Source organism: Struthio camelus, chromosome 1 (assembly GCF_040807025.1).
Source record: "Struthio camelus isolate bStrCam1 chromosome 1, bStrCam1.hap1, whole genome shotgun sequence".
In the NCBI taxonomy this organism is placed as follows: Eukaryota; Metazoa; Chordata; class Aves; order Struthioniformes; family Struthionidae; genus Struthio; species Struthio camelus.
Genome location: NC_090942.1, coordinates 130,219,035 through 130,238,564, shown reverse-complemented (window position 1 = coordinate 130,238,564; position 19,530 = coordinate 130,219,035).

Genomic DNA, 19,530 nt, shown 5'->3' with positions numbered 1-19,530 from the left:
TTCTCATTGTCAGGTGTCTTTATCACAGTTTCTAGCAAAGTTGCACTAAGGTTTATTTTTAAACGTTGCCATTTAATTTCAGCCTGGTAACATAAAGGCGTTTGTAGAGCATCTCTCAAGGCTGCTGAGCCAGCGCTGGATATGATATGCATGCTGAAGCTTGAGGGTTCAGAAAAAACACGAGAGCTTCATGAGCTCAAAAAGAATCAGAGGGAACACAGCACATAAATTGCAAGCTAGCGGCATGTGACTGTCTTTGTGGCTATTTTCCCAAAATGGGCATGAAACAATAACATACAAGATAGTGTATTGAAGTGTTTATTACTTGAAGCTTATATTTTCTTTTAAGAATATAATATTTATACTCAACTTTACAGGCTTACTCATTTTCCTTTCCTCAACTCCATGTGATTTCATCCAGCAGACTCAATGAAGATGAAAGAAAATCGTTTTCCTCTTTGATAAGACCATCTTTCTCTTTCTAATGAAGACTCTTCCCCTTATATAATGCTTTCATTTCAAACAGATTATTATGGGACAAATGTTTAGAGTAGTAGCATAGTTCTTAAAAAAAAGGAATCAGAAAATCATGCAAGGGTGAGGTAGGACACAAGTGATTCACAGTCCACATCCTGGCTTTCAAGACGGTGTGAATTTCCTCCTTAACGATGCCACAGAGAACTTATTTGTCCATGCTGGAAGTTTTAGTGTGGACGCAGCACCTGCAGTCTCTGAGCACCCTCTGGGGGGACGCTAACTTGCACTGTCTAACTTGCATTTTGTAAGGGTTACCAATCAGAATGTGTCTGACAGAAATAGGAAGTCATTTTAACGGTTACCCGATTCTCCTATCAAGCGACTAAAGCTTGAATTATGGCCATCTTCTCTTTTTTTTTTATTTTTTTCTCCTTGCCAATATCTCCCTACCCAATCTAGCTCCCATACTAGCTATCTAACTCCCAATCTAGCTTTCTTCTCCAAGACTCAGTCAGTAGATGTTTGTGTTCCCTATCTGACAGCTTTGCATTCTCCATTGATGAAGTTATTCAATGTTTGCCTTTCCTTTGTTCTCCCTTGATTTTTAAGAGCTTGTGATTGGGGAATCAGCTGCTCCTAATAACTGTTCAGCTGTATCTACACAGACAACTTAAACAACATACATCTTCCTTCCTAACAGGGGACTCTGACAACGGTTTGCCAGTCTATTGCTCTTCATAAGAAGTATTTTATTGAAAGGAGAGCTGAGGAGAGGGAAAAAATAATTATCTATTGAACAACTGTGGAGTCTGCCGGTAGGAAATAAGGGCAGCAAACAAGTATTTGAAGTATTGCTAGGGAGGAAGAAAGAGGCCACAAACAGTTTGAATAAGCTTCTGTGTTGTTTTTCTGGTGTTCACCAGAGCATATCGATAAATGCTATTCAATGACTAAGTGAGAATCCATTTCCTGGACAAACTATTGTCACTAGAATGGGCAGACACAGAGATTGCCTGACAATGGCGAGCTCTCTCCTAACAGATGCAGCACAAAGAGAACTAAGTTCTCTTTCGCAAGTAAATAAAAAAAGCTATATTTGTTGAATAGAAATTGGTAAGATAGTTGTAGAACTGTCCACATTCACAGAAACAAAAAGCCCAGTGGAACAGAAACGTACACATGGGGCCTTGCTGACAATGCTGGTCACGTCCTTCACAGCCTTACTTCACATAGCACACCGCAGTGTGTCCCACAGCACAATCACACTAGCTCTAACTGCAAGCATACAGAAAGGCGCCCTCCCCTTTTACTCCTCTATTCTTCTGATGCGTGCTCTGCCACCTCCATATATTTATTCAGCATTTTTATGAGTCTTCGGCAGGGACTCGTATAAAAAACAAAGACTACTGACACCTCTGTTTTTAAAGCAGAAGTTTACACAGTTTAATCATTGGGCCTAATTTCCTTTTAAAATAAGGGAGGGTAGTGCCAGGCTCTTTTCCTTACAGTTAACTCTCTTTTACTTCAGTTAACTTCATAAACTGTTACTTGGTTGTTTGACTTCATAAATCCCCAAAATGGACCGTTTGATTTGAGTGCGCAGCTCTATGGAGTGTCATAATTATTATGGTCTCAGTATAACTGTGCATCCAATTAATCACCAAAAAGCTATCTAGGTAAATGTTTGAAGAGGTAGTTCCAGAGTGCTTGGAGAAAAGATGCTAGCCAGTTTCTCTCAATCTGAAGCTACCCAAAAGTGGCTAATTCATGCCTTCTCTTGGTTAAAAGCCAGCAGCAAGCTCTCTATCCTGTTATTTGTGCAGTTTGTGTGGCTGCATAGATTTCTGTGAGTTGCAAGATTCAAGATTTCACCCTGAATACTGAACCCTGATACTCTTCACAGTGAAAGAGGCAAACCAAAGAGGGAGGAGGAGGAGAGGTAGTTTTTGTTGCTCAGTGAAGTAAGGAGTCACTCAAACACAAGAGATGATCAGTGGTCTAACAGAAAGGTATTGATATTACCAAAGTGAAAAAACACTTTTTCTAAATTTGAAAGTATCATAACTCTTTCTCCTCCAGGAGAAGAGTAAATAAATTTCAGGGAGAATGATTAAATCCATCTGCAAAAGCTCTACCAAGGAGAGATGTTCTATAATAGATGCCAAATGGCATAAACTATAAAGAAGGATGCAATTGCTGACATGTCTGAGTAAACTGCCTTAAAAGGAGAAGGACACTTCAAGGGAATTTAATTCTCAGTGAAAGTAGATTAAGTAACACCACCTTTTATAAACATTTTTAACTCTTGTCTGTTATGGACATTGTGAATAAATTATGCCAATTGCATTTTACCTTAGCCTGGCTTGAGTTAAGAAAGATTTCAATGTAACTGGAGAGCAATATGACACTCCTCATCCAAGACATGTACGAACCAGGCGCTGGGATGCCTTACAGCATTCTGGTTCCTCAGCACATTCTCCAGAGTGTTCAAGAGTCACACAGCCGATTCCTTTGGAAGCTGTGCAGGGCAGGAGGAGAGATCATTTTACAAGAGTCAGAAGAAGAGGATGAGATCCTTCCAGCTGCTGGTGGTAACCAAGAAGGTGCTCTGGCATGCAGCAAAATGCTGGGGAGCATGCTGGAAACATAACATTCGCCAGGGATTATGTCCAGCAGATATCTTTGTTGTTGTCTCTTCCTCATCATGCTGATAATAGCACTCAAATAGAAAATAGAACATAATAGAATAGAAAATAGAACATAACAATGGCTACCAGAATACAGAAAATTGTATCAGTGCACTGCCAAAGAATTGGTAATATTCTTGTGGCAGAGAGGATTGGAATAAGTACAGTAAAGAAGCAAGAACAAGAATCCACCTTGATTTTACCAGCCAAAACTGTTACCAGCTTTAATTCCTGCAAAACTGGGTCTATAAACTAAGTTACTCTTTGTACCTTCAGTCTATATATTTATTCACCTACCAGGATTGGAGCCTTGTGGTCTTATTAGCAGATACCAGCTTGAAAAAGAGCTTTTATGTCTTTAAATCACAGCCACTGAGTGACTGGAAACAAAAGTTGGAAAAGCCAAATGGATGCATCCTGCAATGCTTGGTTGATCAAATGCCTTCACAGAGCTGAGATAAAATTGCAAGATTCTAATACTTCTTTTTTTGACCTTTATGAAACAGGCACACTGTAGCAAAAAACAGCCTCATATCGTCTCAGACTAACAATCAGATTAGCTTTATTTGCTAAAGAGAGTATATTTACATGCCTGTATAAAACATTTGACAACAGCTGAACTAACACATGCAGCAAAGTTTGGCAGCTGAAGGGCAAATAACTCATTAGCAGAGACGAATGGAAAGTTTTTACTTTTTTTGTTGCCAAATAGTGCCAGCTGGTCGTGACAAAACTGTTTATGAAATTGGAGATTTTTCTTTACTAATTCAATTTTTCCTGTGCAATTTTTAAATGAGAGTTTGTTTGAGGGGATTGCGTCAAAATAAATAACCTTTTGCTGCAAAAAGGAGAAAACTAAGGCCCAAATGATTTTCAATGTCAGTTAACGAAATGTTGATTTTTTTGGCTCTGTCATGATGCAAGAAAAAATTATGGTATATAAGAAATGATAAATTCATTTAATGACAGTTCTGAGCCTTCTAATTTTGTTTCAATACAGATATTAAACGATTCTTTCCAATATTATCCCAAAATTTTTGTGTTTGAGTGTCTGTTTTCAGACTTAAACCTCAGCCCTATATCTGAGTGAGGACAATCAATCCATTTCAAGTCTCTGCTGACTGGATTCAGAGGCAAATATTCAATCTCAGGTTATTCTCAACTAAAGAGATCTTGAGTTTGATCCTAAGCCCGCAATACACAAGACGCTGCTGTAATGTTAAGGTGAATAACTAGGTTGCTATTGCACTGCTAGAGAGAGGTCAATAGGACTTCAGGATAGTCTCTATATACTAATTCCTAAAACAGAGGCACTAATTTCAGCATCTCTGATAGTGCTAGATTAAAAAAAAAAGGACAAATATTAAAAAAAAAAGAAAGACAAATATTCTTCAGCTTCTGTTGAACAGAAATTATTAAGGATCCTCTTTTCTTTTTTCTTGCTCCCTTCTTCCTCATACACTGAAAAGAAATACAGCTGAAACATTCACATTCAATAAAAGATTATATTGATCTAGCCCAGATCTTTTCTCTGCTCAAAATTAGTAATTGCCAATAAAGGCTACTGTCTAATCAATAATGAGCAAATATCTTAAATAATCCCCTGAAAGACTATATTTACCCTTTATCCCCAGCCTGGATTATACCTATCATCTCCCTTGCAAAACATCCTTCTCACTTCACCGTCTTCTAGTGGAAATGTAAACAGCTCTGCTGAATTACAGCACTTTTAATGGAACTTAAGTTGCAACTTTGATTACAATCTCTTTTTTTTTTGTCTGTGTTGTTTCTGGCTACGCAAACAATCAAAATAGTGGCAGCCCTGAACATGCTTCTGCCCCTGTTCTAAGACAGGTAATTTCATTTATGTGTTCCTTTTGGACAGCATCATCAGCACTGCAACCCAAATAAGTTGGGCAACCGGCACCGCTAATCCTCCTACGAATTACAGTGTGGTCCTGAGAAACATTTTCTCTAGTGACAAAGCAGCTTTGAAAAGATTTTATCCCCAGCCATTCATTGCCATGCTCCTGCAATAGGACCTGCACATTGACTTATATCATGACAACTAGAGTGAAATGATCCAGCCCTTTCTTATTTTCATTTTCCAGTTGTTTCCTGATGTAGATGATTTTAGTGACCTAGTGTACAGCACGGCCACGCAAACACCGGTTAGCACAACCCATAGGGATGGCCTGTGGTGGGGCAGAGAAGGGGGGACAGGAAATGGGAATGGGGACTTCTGAAACAGTTTGCTACTGAAGAGAGCATTGCCCCATAACCCAGCAGGCAGTCCCAGCTCCTCAGCTGAGCCCTGGTCTGTCCCAGCACATCATCACTGATGACTCCAACAGAAATTGTGACAGTCAAAGTATGTATCTTCCTGATATCACGGGCCTGTCTGAGAATACCAGCAAGATACAGGCACAACTACAATAATCAGCAGCCCATCTAACTGGGTAGCTCACCTCTCAAGATTAAGTTTCTTTAACTGACTGGGGCTCCTTACTTTGCCATGGCTGAAGCATACTACATTAAAAGGATACCCTACCACAGGTATAGCACTCCCACTAAATTTATGCAACTTACAGGGTATTTTCTTCCTTGGAATTGAAAAATATATTTAAAATTGAAGCATTTGCAGCAGACCACATACACCCAATACTTCAAGCAGGTTTCTTGGACCAGTTCTTTCTGGTTCACGCAGCTTTTGGGGGATAATTTTCAGATGACACCTATACAGCTATGGAGGATGTATGTACATACTCAAGGACTTGAAGCGACCTGAGGAGGCAGAGCACATACGGACTTGAATCTCCTGCATTTCAGCAAGAACATCCCTGGTGCAGGCTTCTCTTTCTCTTGTGCTTCCACATCCTGCCCATTGGGAAGAAGTGCTGTATGTTACATGCCTGTGTGTATGTTCCCATTGTAAAACAAAAATGTCCCCAGGTAGATATCTAAGGCTTTCTTAATAACACTTTTGAGGAGCTGAAATTTCTAGAAGTGCAAAAAAAATCATAACGCTGTCAGAAATTCCCTTCTCTTCTCTGTGAGAAGATCATTTATATTAGCCTCTACAGTGGGCAGCATGTAAAAGGAAGGCAGATGGTTTTTACGTGGAGCATGAGCACAGAATCCAGGGCAGCAGTTGCCTGATTCCTGCAAGACTTGCCAGCAAGCACCAGAGCAGGCTAAAGTTTTGGACTCCTCCTGAATATTAGATGCATTTGTTTCACTTTGAAAAAAAATCCTTTCAAGGCAGAATCAAGCCGTATTGCTAGAATCACAAGACAGCTAGAATTTACATTCCAGTTATTGCTGTAACTGCAAATACCCGTAATATGAAGTGTACCAGTTGTATTTCAAGACATTCTGACCACACTTATTGCATTTCATAAAGGCTAATATACTAAATCCCTTGCCATGCAAGGAAAAAGGACCCTTATCTAGGGTCCTAAAAATCTCAAATAGACTTGAATAGTGTAATAAATACATTGGTACATGTCTAGGCAGCAAAGCTTATTAAAATATAAAAGCTTTTGCTTGAAAGGAAACTCTGAGGAAATATGCTTGCATCTTCAAATTAAAAGCAAAAAAGAAAAAAAATGGTTTTCCAAGAGTAGAATCATGAAAATAAGTGGGTTTTGGACAACTTAAGGTACCTATTAGAAAAACAGCATTAAGAATATAAGTTTCCTAGTGTTTTTATAATTAACTTTTGTGACAATTTTCTAAAAATAATCTTCTGTTCTCACATACCTTTTAGATTTTCTTGAATTGACATTTTCTGGTAAAATACGGTTCTCTCAGAGTTTTCATTTGGCTCTCTGAAATAGCTCTGTCAGACCTTCTATGTGCTGACTCAAACTGCAAAGCATGCCGTGCTGAACTGTTGTTCAGTTCTCGTCTCTGTGAAGCTGCTGCTGAATTTTTCTCCTTATTAATACCCTGAACTCTGCAAGGGAAGTTGAAGGATCTAGTAGTGTTCCCTTTAGCATAACTTATATGCCTTTTTTTTTTGGCATTTCTTAAAAGGCTCTCATATCTAGGTGAGACAACTGGAGTCACCATGGAAAGGCATAATTACAGCCTTGCCACAGGCAATTCGCGCTACTTAGCTTTACGTGGAGACCATACCTGGCTGGTCTTCCCTGGCTCTGCCAGGAGTCAGTGACTTCTACAGAAAGGCTCACAGCTAGGCCTTATGGGTACTACCCTGAATCACCTACTCTCCACTCTCTACAGTGGGAGCCTAGAGAGACTGGGCAGATTACTTTATGTGGATTGTTAGGTGCCTAAACTTGGATAATGCAAATGCTAGCAGTGTAGAAAGGCAGCTAAGGTGCAATTACTCTTTCCAAATGAGCCTGGAGCTCCATACTACAATCTTAGCAGCACCTTTCGAAAGTCTGGGTCTTGTGATTATCAAATTGTACATGATTATTTTTAGGACTGACTGTAAGAGAGATTAAACAGTTTTTTATGTATTTCCTTTACGGTGTAAACAAGCTATGTGATCTCTCCCCTTCTTCCCTTTGATAATATCAGAATAATATTTTTACTATTCTGAAAGGCCCCTCCACTTCTTCTTTTACACTCGCTAATAAGAAACTTGTCTCTCTTGCTTCATATTACAAGCCTCAAAACCAGTCCTTACCGCTAAGTGGCAGTTTATCCTTGAGCTCTTTGGGACCTCAGCTTGTGTTAGGGTGCTTGGCACAGTGAAAGCGTACCAGTATACTTACATAGGAAGGAGATGCTAGAACGGTTTGGGGGTACATTGCAGAGCTTTCAGGACACTAGTCAGAGTGAAATAAGTGAGTCAGACAAAAAGTACTTATGGGTTCCTTGTAGTCTGATTCAATTTCACGGCCGTTTCCAGATTCTATTCGAACACCAGAAATTCAGGGAAAGTTCAATGAGGGGCGTTTTCATATCGCCTGTACAGTTCTCTTGCAAGTCATGGCCTTGGATTTGGCCTTCCAAGAGAGGAATTAAAACTTAGGTTAAATTTGCTCCTATGCCCATTTTAGCAAGGCTTCCGTTGAATGTTAACTCATCCTGAGGGACGTCAACACCAAAAACAGTTTCAAGCAGAGGCTCGGCAGGCTCCTCAGGTCCTGGCTACCAAGCTCACAAAGTGCTCTCGACACAGGAGAGTCAAACACTGCACCCCTTGCTGTTCATTAGGCTCAGCCCTTTGACTGCACCCACTTGACAGTGAGCTAGCTTTGTGTTCAGAGGACAGTCCAACTGTGTTATTTGCTTTAGCAGCAAAGACAGCTTAGAAGTTCCTGCCTTCCCCATATCCTTTGGGTCCAGCTGCTCGTTTGGTACACCTTTGCATCACTGTGTCGGAGACAAGGGGAGACATGCTCATCCTATGATGATCACAAGTCTCAGTTTATTTGCGCATTCTTATGACTTATATAACAGAGTTAATTAGCTCATACATATTGCAACAGCCAAGCTCCTTGTAGGTTTGATATAACTTAGTGCTTATCTTGCAAAACAGTTACCCTCGTGTTAACGTACGTGAGTCCTTCTTAACCACAGTCAGTTATTTACAGCTTCGTTTGTGCTGATTTAGTATTTGACCCTCGTTTCACATCCGCTTCTTCAAGCACTTCCTCAGACACGAACTTTGCGTGCTTCTTATTGCCCTCTGGCATGTAGCCATCTTGCAGTGAGACTTCCCACACCACTGTTTCTCTCTTTCATGACTATCCAACAGTGTTTTGCTGCTGGAAAGATACACTGAGCTATGCTCTCACCACGACTGCAAAGCCTGTGTCAATCGCAGGATTTGGTCTGACAATATGCAAACAAATTACTTTCCATGAATATTTTTCTTTCAGCTGGCTGTTCAGATGGGCAGATTTCTGAACTCTTCAGGTTAGACCTCACTGTATATCAGGCAACATATACAATGAAATCTAGACTTACACAAGATATGAACAAGAAAAGTAAAGTCTGTCAATAACTTGGATCAGAAGTTATTTCTATTGGCATATAAACTTGGAAATGAAAGAAAGTCTGGATAAAGGTTCCCAAAAGCCTGCTTGCTGTAATCACAGAAAGGCATTTCTCATTCCTAATCAACCTGCAGTGCTTACTCAATGTTTACCATTTGAGGAATTAATGATTATGAGGTGTTAGGTCGCGATTTTCAAGGCTGTATTTGAGATTCAAATGTTCAGTTACCACTAAGATGTAAGATGGAAGTAGCAGCCCTCAGTATAATTATCGCAGCATAAGGAGTAAGAGAGACCTGTGAATGAGGAAAGCACAGTGACGGGCAATGGAATAGGACTAACAATACAATGGTGACAATAGTAATACTGATATAATTTGCTACAGGTAATTTGCTGGAAAGCATCCTCTTTTTTTCCAACAAACACTGTAGAAACAAGGATTCTTTGCAGAGCGGCTGTACACCCATTACTAATTCGACTCATTGTTGACTTAATCATTAAAACTAGAATTTTCTTAGTAAGTATTTTAGGTTTGGATTTCAGCTATATGGCAGGTTATTATGCTTAAATATTTAAGATACAGTTCTTCAGGTGGTAAAGGCTGAAGTAGAGTTGGATAGGAACAGATTTGGTAGTGACTGAACTGTGTTTCGGTATAATGAGTGAATATTTTCCTAAAGTGATAGCTATTATCATCAGGCTTCGGCATTAGAAACAGTTTATATACATTTTCCAATTTATAGACATGTCAGGTTGTAATATAGGTCAAGCTGGGTATGCGGATCCTGTTTTTTTCCAGGGAAAACAAGAATAGGCCTAAGTCTTTCACCACTGATTATTTATTTGCTTTAGTGGGTTCTCATTTAGCATCCGAGCTCTACCTGTCCCTGTTCAGTATCCCATGTAGCTATTTTTCAGCCTTGGGTTTTTCTCAGTAAAAATGATCCAATGCTTTCTGCACTAAACGCAGGTCTTCGTTGCTACAGCGCACCTTGGCCACTGGATGGGGCTCTCAACACACAATTGACCTCCCTAAAAAGCGGCCATGTTCTTGGCGGTCTGCGTGCTCACAAAATGCGAGGTGAAGGCCAGGCGTTGTGCCTCTGAAATAACTGAGAGGGGAAGGCGTGCAAGCCAGTCTCGCGAGCACGTTAAAATAGCGCGGGAAGGCAGTTGCTGGCTTTTACTCCTTCAAAATCTTGTTTATTTATTACCATTTCTGTTAGCTACACAGCAGTGAATGACGTGGTTGCACTGAAAATACGTGTTGCAGCATGCATGGCTCAAAGTAATACTGCATATCTACTAAAATTAAGGAGGTTAACATAAGGTCTCAATAGGCAGAAAAACAACAAAGAAATCAGAAATAAGGGATGTTGTAATTCTATTCCTTCGCATTTCTTCCTGGTGTTTCATTTTAGGTATTTGTATAGTTCCTATAACCCTAATACCTGAACCTCATATGGCTTTTATTTTATCTTTAGAGGTGGTGAGATACATTTATTCCCATTTTACAGCTGATGAATCAACACAGAAGGGGAGTGTTTTGGTAAAGGTCACAGAGGAAGTTCATAATTGAAAGCAGACAATGCGACCCTGCCAGGCATCAGCCCGGCGTTCTCACGGGCACAACCCTTTCCTCCTTAGGTTCTTTAAGGTATTCAAGTGCAAGGAACTTTTCATCTCCCAGAGAAGTCCTTTTTGCTGCATCTAAATATTGCGGATGACTCACTTGCATGGTTTATGTTTAAAAAAAAACCACACACACAATTTAATTTGAGTTTGAGCATGTGATGGTGTACATGGAATTGCACAAAGCTGCAAATTCTGCAGATATACTACTGAATACAGGGTGCAGATGGGAGCTTGTGAGTCAGAATAAATACATGAGGGAGCTGCATAGCCTGCAATGACTTCTAACTTTAATAAGGAACAAATAGGAAGGCAGCAGAAACAATTCTGCTCTGATGCACAGTTTACCTGTGGCATTCCTATTTCTTCTACTTTTGCTATAAAGTGATATGGAAGAATTTATACTACTTTTTTTTTTTTTCGAGGGCTAGGACATTTTGGTTTCTACCCCGCCTTTCCCCCTTCAATATATTTTTTGAGTATGGTCATTCTTCAGCTTCAGTCCCCACTCATTTTTCCTTATGGAGCCTTGCACATGTTCTGATATGGCAGGCATAACACTAGTAGATAGGATGCAACACACATGCACTTTCACAGTACTAAAACAGCACTCCTGGTTTTGGTGCTGTCTTTGAATCTTCTTTTCTCAAGTCCAAGCCTTGAACTGCTGCCAGCTTGGAGAAAATAAAAGCAAAAGAAATCTCATTTCATAAAACATAGAAATTAAAATTCATTCCTGAGTAGTTCAAAACTGAAGTCAAATGAAACACAGCTGGGTGTAAGCATTTCCTAGTTCTCTCCATGGAGCTGTTCTCACCTTGTAACTGCTCAGTAGACATCTATTTTCCCAGTCTGCATCCTTACAATAATGCACTATCCCTTCATCAGCTGTGCTGTCCTTCCTTCTGATCTATCCTACTATAAAGAAATTTCCTGTGACAGACCCATGTAAAATATTATAGGAAGTTAGTATACTTTGAGGCTTGCAGAGCAAAACCCCAAAATTATATATTCATAGCAATTATGAGCCTGAGGACAATCTGTCAGGACAGAGTTATTTACAGTGAGAAAAATTCAAGGATCAAAGGTAACGAGTGCTGTTGCAGAACTGAGAGACCCACTGGCAGACTCTGGAGAGCACAGCCAACTATTTCCTTTACAAGGAAAGACAAGAAATTAGAAAAAGTCTCAGCTCCAAAACTGTTTTAGATTTACTTACACCTTTCAGTCATCAAGTTTCAACAATCAGAACACATTTTCTTTGGGAAAATACTATCATTACAGTTCATGGAAACAGACTACACAAGACCTGAGAGCAACCTCACCATCTACGTCTGCATCCCAGAAGAGCTACTGGCACGCTGGGTTGTTCAGGGTCAAATGTGAGGGCTGTGGGTTCTCAGCCAAGTAAAATGCTAGGTAGTTGAACTGCGGCTAACCAAACTTGCTGACAAGCAGCATCTCTTAACCAAATGATCACTCTAGAAAGTCAGCCGTGGTCAAGCTCAGTTAGGCATTCTTCCTTCCTATTATTCGATATTGTGGACGTGACCTCTGTGGTCACAGACCCCTTGCTTTAAGCAATGGATAATTTAATCCCTTACATAAATTTTCTTAACTCCATCTTGAAGAAACTTAGATTTCCTCACCTGCTTAAGTTCTTGTTAGAGGGTTCATCCAGGAACTCACTGGTGCTGTGGCTCGAAACTTAATTCTGGTATTCAAACAGAGTTTATTAATGGCTGTTGTATACGCATTGTCTTATACCAGCCTGGCCTCAGCATGAACTTCATGGTCAGTAACTACTACTAAGTAGCAAGCGGTTAATGACCTGCCATCAGCCTAATAGTTTCCTGTCACAATTTACTGCTTTCTTGCCCAGCACAAGTCCATTGCCCACTTAATTTCTCTGTTAATCCCCAATATTTCTGAGTAGATTAGGAATTTCCCACATAGCACTGTATCAAGTATATTTGACCATTTGGAACATGCACTGCTGGGTCACAGGCAGTATGAAATCAGTTTTGAGGAATCTATTTCTGTTCAACCCATATTCTGATTATTCCATTTCTAAGGAGTTCCTTCTTTAGCTCTTTTTTTTCAAAAGTGTTGCATACTACTGAGACTAGAATAACAGTCTGGCATTTGGCTGGATTACATATTTCCCCTTTCTCAAATGTAGCTACTACATTTGCTATTTTCCAGTAGTACAGTATCACTCTGACTCAACAGATTTGTTGAAAGCCCTCCCACCAGCTTTGTGTGCCAACTCCTTCAGATTTCTGTGATAGAGGTTATCTGACAAATCATTACCAAGCGCAGAACATTAAGCTCTCTGGATTTTGCTTCTTCCTCAGGCTGTTCACTTCCATTTCCACACCATCCCTGTTGCTAGCCAGCCTGCTTTATCAAAACATCGTCCTCTAACTGAAAATTAGGCTAATGTACAGCAAATAGTCACTGGGCTCAGATTAGAGACTATCCTCACTGCATACAAAGTCCTCCCTCCCCCATCTCTCAAAAAGTTACAAGGTTCCAGCCCTATTACTGTTTCTTTTCATTTCTTTTTAATGATGGGAGGTGAAAAGTTCCTCGTAAGAGGGTGCAGTGGATTAATGAAGGATTTAGTGGTGTTACCCAGTTATAAAACAAAAAACAAAAACCAACTAACACACAAACAAAACCCTCATACACTAGTCACAGAAAAATATTATGGTCAAACGGCTTATTCAGTCACATCTAAACTCTGCCGTGACCTATGTCAGTGGATCATGTATGCTGCGAGACAGAGCAGCATTTGACATCTGAAGGATGTATTTTTAGTGGCAGACTGTTTGGAATAGTTCAATTACGAACACTACTTTCCAAGGATATAGCCTCTCAGTGTAATGATTTCATCTGTTTCCTTGGGGGAATTATGTGATGAATCCACACGGAGTGTCTGATTGCATTTACCACCTGCAGGTGTTTTTAAAGTCCTTTGTTGTTGTTAGGAACTTTAGAGCTTCGCTTACCAAATGGGTCTGATTATGAGTTTTAGAAAGGGTAGTAAATTATTTCTCATCTTTGGCTATTACTGTAAAAAAGTCTATTGATATATATCACTTGTGTATGCAGTTTACTATACAGCCCTACCAATGGTGAAATATATTTATACTGTGGATGTTTTACTATAGGAGAAAGTGGAGTTTCTAAATGAGCCAAAGTCTACTTTTTAAATAGTCTGTAGAACCAACTATGTTTACAGTAATAAATCTCTCTGCAGAAAATTTTGTGCTCTCTGCAGATTCCATTACACACACATTTTGAAAGAGGTTTACCTGCACTTGTTCATCATGTCTGCTCACATTTAAGTGATGAGAGATCTTTCTTTGGTATTACAGGATGCTGTTCTGTCTGCTATAGCTCAGTCAAACCGTCATATACTATGCAGTTGAGAAGTAGAGCACTTTTCTAATATTTTACACTTTTATTTTAGGCTATGCCTTTGAGCATAAGCATTCCCTCTTTTTAAGACCTGTGATTTAATTTGTTTGTATAGGAGACCTCTACTTGCTTAAAGAGCAAAGAATACAAGAGTGGGACAAACTCTTGTGAACTTGTTAACGTTAATAATCATCATTAGGATGTCTTGTGTCCATACAAACTCAGACAAGTGCTTTAAAACTAAGCCATTAATTATATCCCTGTAGGGGCTGTAGAAGGAAACTTTTCTGCAGACTTCTACAAAGCCTACAGATGCAGCTGAACAGATCTTCACAAGAAAAACTGATTAACTTTCAACCCAGTAGCTTCCTTGCATTTTGACTTCTTCCACACAGTGGCCCTATGATTTGGCAAATTGTAAGAGTGCAGCCATAGAAAAGCACAGAAACACCTAGGCAGTCTGAACATTACAGAACCTTACTGGATCGTCATTTCGGCAGTGGAGCCCTCTAGGAAACTTCAAATACTGCAATGCTCCAAAGACGGATCAACTGAATAGGCCTCTTATAAGGATAGCATGTATGCTAGAGAACTTCTAAAAGCAATGTTGGTAAACTTGAGCATTATTAAATATTAACAGAAAAAGAATTATGATCAGCAGACCATATCCCCCTTAGATTATTTTAAGTGAAGAAAGACACTAAAATAGTTGTGACTATGGTTTGCTCTGCTGCTATGAAATGAGTATTGTTCTTGATTTGCTAGGTTCTGCAAATATGAATTCTCAAATTATTACCTAAGCTTTATTTCCTTTTCCTAAAGAGAATGATTTTGACAAAATGTTTTGACACATCAGACTTTCAAAATGTACATTGGAATTTCACTGATGGACAAGATCATTAGATACTTTAGAAAAATTACAGCAATGAAAAAGGTTTCCTTTAACAATGTCTTCATAACGGCTTACCTCATATAGTATATTTTCATTAGATATCACATTACTTGATGAAGACATTTAAGTATTTCAATTTATTCTTTCTTCTCCTTTGGGAGTCTGTCAAAGAGTGGAACTGAGAAAAGTGGACTGGACCACAGTATGCCTTAAATCAGGCTTATATGATGCCCCCCTTTACCATACCATGCACAGAGCAGGACACCTGGCTTTCAATACAGCCGTTCCCCAAGCTCCCAAGCATGTGCCAAGTAGGCGCAGCTTCCTTCTAAATTGCCACCAATCAACCCAGATGCCACATACCCCTTGCACAGAGGACAATCCTATTCTTGTTTGCACCAGGGAAGTAAAGCCCACTCTGAAAGCTGAATGGGATGGGTACCAGGTTCTAGTACATCCCACCAGGGATTCTCCATGTACTTTGTTAAATCACTTTTCCTCTCATGTTAGTGTCATTAGATACTGTTTTCAGAGCTGTATGCGCAAGGAAGCAATGAGGAAAGGTCACCCAATACTAACGTTGCTTTGGAGTCTCTTTTGTTCAGACTCACATTAATGGGTCTGGTATGTCCTGATGAACCGATGCAGAACCTTCAAAAAAGGAGGATCTTTGCAGGGCCATTGGCTTCCTCTCTTCTTGCATAAAAGTATTAAAAATAACAGGGAAACTGTTTCCAGGTCTCTCTAAGTTCCCTTCTAATTCCAGTCAATTAATCAGTGTGCAGACTAGAGATGTTTTTGTTTTAATAAAAATAAAGATGAATAATTTCTGCGTGGAGATATGATATATGCAAGTAGCTTTAACTGTTTCTTGGTATATTCATATTACATTTTCTTTACAACACGGTACATCTCAAAGGGACCAGCTTTTCTAGTCATTGGAAATGGACCCTAGCTTTGGCTATGACTCCCTTTTCTAGTAATCTATGAGGCTAAGGTGGTACCTCCAAGTCTTAAGAAGCAGGTTGTGTGCATACGAAACAGAAGTGTCCCAAGTCCCATGCTCCCCACCCCTGTATGCAAAAACGGCAGCTTGTAGCTATAAGGTAGAAGGAATACATAAGCTCATTAGGAACCTATTATGGCTAGTAGCTTCTCATTATCTTCTCCAAAGTAAAGTTTGGAGGCTGGTCTTGACAGAGTGACATGGCTCTTGAGAGGTACCAAGGACAACAAAATGTAAACCTCTGTATCTGAGATTAACTACAAAAGGAATCTAGAGTAATGATGGAGAAAAAGAGGATCTTTTAGGCATGATTTGTCTCATCCTAAAGAGGATAACTGTGTCATTGACTACAAAAGGAGCTAAGGACAAGTAGTTCCAATGCACACAAAACACTATAGATATCTAAAATAAGAGTAGCCCTCCTTCATTTCTGATAACTTTTACGAATTCTGGGGGCTGCATACATGAGAGACTCCCAAACTGGCTTTCCTATGAATGGAAAGGCAGCAGCACAAGGACAACTGTTATCAAACTGTGGGTTGAGCTTTGAGTGTACACTTGCAATTAGTAGCCCCAGTCTCAGCATTATGCAGTCAAGCTTACCATCTCTCTTTTTAAAGTAAAGTAAAAGTGGGAATATAATACACTGATTACGCTTCTCCCTTCAAATTTTTTTCAGTAGTACTCAGATCTTTAATCACGACATTTAAGAACTACAGAACCAGAAAATGCTTTCTACTTACTGAGCTGTGCCAGGCTATGTTTATTTTATTTTTATTTCTCCCAAGAGACACTATAGTGGGTTATTATCTCCCTCTATAGCAGTATCTGATTTGTCCACTGCTAATTCCAGTTTCTACAGTCCAATAGCTATGACCACATAAGCTAAGTAGTTTCAGAATAAAGTTAACTATTAAAATTCAGCTGGTGCTATGTCATAAAGATGTTATAAAGATAATGGGGGAGAATTCAATCTTGGTTCTTTATTTCCACACAATATATTCCATATTTCTAAAATTCTTTGTGTTGCCCTGACCTAGCTTGCTGCATGGAAACAAAATCTATACATGAGCCATAAAACATAGCAACGTGTCCGTAAAGTGAACAAAATATATTTAAACTTTTTTCTCCTTAAGTAAGACAATCTCATGAATCTAAATAAATATCCTGTAAGTAATAGAGGCTGAATTAGAAAGTTTAATAACACTACATTCAGGCAACATATTGCTATTAAGTGAATTAGCTGAGTGCTTCAAAGCTCATAACACCACACTCTGTATTCAAAACTCACCTTTCTTTATGAGGCTCATTTATTCTTAAGTAATAAATTTTAGTCTGAGCTTCCTCCAAAGCAGGAATTCTCTTAGATCCAAAGCTTGTTTCACCTGCTCACATACAGATGGGCACTCCCCTTAAATGAGTGCAAATTAATAGATTTGCTTTAAGTGCAAGAGGAAGTCAGTGTAAGAGATTCACATAGGATCCTAGAATTTAGCACTGAATTATGCATACACCCAGGTAAGGAGAGTCAGCACATGCACAATATCAAGGCCTTATTTCTGAAAGGATCTAGTAATATAACAAAGATATTATTCATTAAAAGGCTAAAAGAACTGGCTATGTAAACCACCAGCTACAGAAAGTTTTGCATTATACATGGTAAAGGTGTAAACAAGACAACAAAATATATGAAGGATAAAATGTAATGGGAGGTTGTGATGTTTCTTTGTCATCTTCTTGTGGTTGGTACTGGTCTGAGCTTGGTAGAAGGAACTCCAGCACTAGGTGACACCAGCATTCACAAAAGGGTCCTTGTTGGAAAACACTTTCAAACCACTACTACCAATTAATATATTTCAGATGGAAGTGCCTCCGAAAATGCACGTAGTGTTTTGTTTGGACTACCCATCTCAGGACAGCTGACAGATGGGGAGCATCCCTACATCACAACCCTCCTTTTTTTTTTTTGCAAGCCTGCCAAGGCTTAATGGTTACATAAGGAAAAAATATATTGAACAAAACTTCAGGTCAAGCTTCTGGCTATAAGGTTAGAAGTGAAAGATTACAAGCAAAATAAATATGAAAACACACTTCACCTCAGTTTAACAGTACGTTTGTGCACTCTGGCCTATAAAAAGCCATTAGAGAGGAAAGGGTTCAGAATACAGAGCTAACCCTCTTTTTCTGCATGATGTACTTAGTTTTACCACTCTTTTATTCACCCTGAACTATTTAAATATCCTGATGATTAGAGACTAAATTACAAATGTAAATGCTCTTACAGCTTTTCTCCAAAACCAACTGTTTCCAGTGATTTCCATCCATCTTGCTACACTTAATCCACTGGATGAATGTAGTATGTAGGCTATTGCAGAGGTTGTTAACAAGCTGAGTTTCTCCAGAGTTTAAGTCCAAATTCTCCCCTTCCTGCCTACGCACTTTACTTAGCTGCTGACATAGCCTTGAGAACATTAAACATGACTCTGGTTGCATATATATTTTGTGAAGCTGAGAGTCTCCAGTACACCACCAATTTTCTACATTAACTGCACATAACAATACAGGTGATGCACTTTGTAACAGCATTTTGGCCAACCACCTTTCCAGACAGTCCCTGTAATTTTAGGGGTCTGCTGGCAGATCCAGTGAAGAGAATTAGTTACTCTGAGCCATTTGAAACTTATGTATATAAGTTGTGTTTCCCTAATTGTTTGCTATGAAGACTTTTCAGAGTCCTCCTGAACTAACACAAAATTATTTTCCTCTAGATCAGACAAAACAGAATACTTTATACAGTAGAAGGTGTGATGTATAGCAGCTTCCAAGGAAACAAACTGAATTGAATTCCTTTTCCCCTCTTTCTCTCCTTCCCAATTTCTCGTAATCCCATCACAGCTGACCACAGTAGCAAAATCGTATTTCATGGAGAATTAAACATGAGCTGTTTTACACAAGGAACAATCTAAGCTGAAAAACTTGCAGTCATTACCTGAAGTCTGGAGTGAGTGACTTTCTTTGGTGGCCCAAGTGAAAGAATAGAAATAAATGTCCAAGTGGATAAAATGCTTACTTCATCTACATCTAAAGCTGTGGTAGTCATATCAGTTCCTTTAAAATGGTCCACAAATCTGTGGTACAATTCCACTGTAATTAGTAAGCTAAGCCTGACAATTAAGGAATGACCTGAATGAAACTTTCTCACAGAAATTTAAAATGTGAATCATGCTCTTTTTTAGACTAAAAAAATTCTGCATTTATCTTTTCAATATCCACCATTTTATTTCTTTAGCCTGAAAACAGAGTTTCATGAATATCATAAATGAATGTCTCTTTCTCCCATCTTCCCAAGATCCCTAAAACTGCCCTGACTATTCAAGAAAAATACAAAATAATTCAAGAACTTACACAAAATTCTAATTAAAGTCAAACCTT